Source organism: Mandrillus leucophaeus, unplaced genomic scaffold (assembly GCF_000951045.1).
Source record: "Mandrillus leucophaeus isolate KB7577 unplaced genomic scaffold, Mleu.le_1.0 Scaffold1, whole genome shotgun sequence".
NCBI lineage: Eukaryota > Metazoa > Chordata > Mammalia > Primates > Cercopithecidae > Mandrillus > Mandrillus leucophaeus.
The window spans coordinates 15,942,646-15,944,890 of NW_012098097.1; positions in this window are offsets into that span (position 1 = coordinate 15,942,646).

A 2,245-nucleotide genomic window follows, 5' to 3' on the forward strand; every position below is an offset into this window, starting at 1 on the left:
GAACCCGGGAGGCAGAGGTTGCCGTGAGCTGAGATCGTGCCACTGCACTCTAGCCTGGGTGGCAGAGTGAGACTCCATTACAAAGAAAAAGAAAAGAAAATACAAAAAGCAAAAATAAAATAGTAAATAAGGCTGGGTGCGGTGGCTCATGCCTGTACACCCAGCACTGTGGGAGGCTGAGGTGGGTGGATCACCTGAAGTCAGGAGTTTGAGACCAGCCTGACCAACCAACATGGTGAAATCCCGTCTCTACTAAAAATACAAAAATTAGCCAGGTATGGTGGTGTGTGCCTGTAATCCCAGCTACTCCAGAGGCTGAGGCAGGAGACTCACTTGAACCTGAGAGGTGGAGATTGCAGTGAGCCGAGATCATGCCACTGTACTTTAGCCTGGGTGACAGAGGGAGACTCCATCTCAAAAATAATAATAATAATAATACAAATAATACAAATTTAAAAAACAATATGATGTAACAACTGTTTACATAGAATTTACATAGCAGGTGTTATAAGTAATCTAGAGGTGATTTGAGTCCACAGGAGGCGGTGCAGAGGTTATATGCAAAGAACACGCCATTTTGTATCAGGGACTCCAGCCTTGTGGATTTTGGTGTTTTGGAGGTTCTGGATCCCATCCCCCAAGGATACAAAGGGACAGCTGTACTTGGGACTGGCATCAGAAATGGAGGACACGCTTGTGGGACTGAGACCTTAGCCTGCAGGATCGGATACTGTCTGCAGGGAGAAAGTGTCACAATGCAACAGGGCTGGAGGACACCCAGCGCGTGTCGGCTGGAGACTCGCTTGGTGTTTGGGGAAAATCCCCACACACATTTTGGTGACCAGAGTTGAAGTGTTCTGTGTTGGATGTTGACTGTTGAGTATGTGAGAGCAGGGAAAACACTGTTTTTTTTTTTCCTGTCTCAGACACCAGCCCAGCCCTGGAGTCAGCCATGTTTCTCCCAGGAACCTGGTTCCTTGTGTTGGGGGAATGGCGTCAGAGACCAAGATATGGGGCCAGGCACATTTTTTACTACTGCGGTATACATTCACAAATATTTTTATTTTTACTTATTTATTTATTGAAGATAGGGTCTCGCTCCGTTGCCCAACCTGGAGTGCAGTGTCGTGATCTCAGCTCCCTGCAACCTCCGCCTCCTGGGTTCAGGAGATTCTCCTGCCTCAGCCTCCTGGGTAGCTGGAATTATAGGCACGGAGCACCACGCCTGGCTAATTTTTCTATTTTTAGTAGAGATGGGGTTTCACCATGTTGGTCAGGCTGATCTTGAACTCCTGACCTCAGGTGATCCGTCCGCCTTGGCCTCCCAGAGTGCCGGGATTACCGGAGTGAGCCACCGCGCCCGACGGGCTTTTTTTTTTTTTTTAAGTACAGAGTTTAAATTTGCAACGGATGTTGTCACACAGTGGAAGTTCCCTGCTTCTGGCCCCTGGATAGCAAAGGCTACGCCTCAGCCATCGCTGCTGGAAGAGACACGGCTTAGTGTTGGGTGAATGTCCTGAGTGTTTTCATTCCGGAGAATGAAAGGTGCCAACCGTCCTGGGAAAGGTGAGAAGTCAGCGTGGACAGCCTGGGGTCACCGTCACCACGGAGCTACAGGCCAGCGTCCTCTTCGTGTTCTAGGGCTCATTTTGTCCCTGGACCTGCAGGAAAGTGTGGCACCAATTGACCGATTGACCATCAGGTGAGCTGGGCCTCTCTCTCTCTCAGCACAAACGTGGGAAGAAAGGGTTTATTCTCTGGTGAAATCCCTTTGGGCCCAACCCACAAGTGTCCTGTTCAGTGAGCCTGGTCCCTCGACATACCACCATCCGCCCTCAGGTCCCTTTCAGCCACCTCAGAGGAGCAAACGTCACGGCTGCTGGACCGCAGTGCTCAAGCCAGAGTTGGCCAGGAGCCAGCACCTCGCATGTGGTTCCCCAGCTCCGACAGCACTGCAGGCCCCGCCCTCCCAGCGAAGGCCATAGCCCTCCCCAGACAGGGCGACAGCCAGGCCTCTTTCAGGTCCCCCAGCCCCCTCTCCCTCCAGAGCTCTGTCCTTGTGGGGAGTCCTGTCCGAGGCCCTGCCTGGAGGTTTGGCTCTGGAGGCCCCGAGGAGGAGACCACCAGACTCCCCAGACCCCTTCTCTCACCTCTAGCCCTTGGTCTCCACGTCTCTGACCTTGTTGTCTCCTGTGGCTGCTGGGACTGCATGGATTCCCACCAGAGACCACATAGGAGCCCAGAG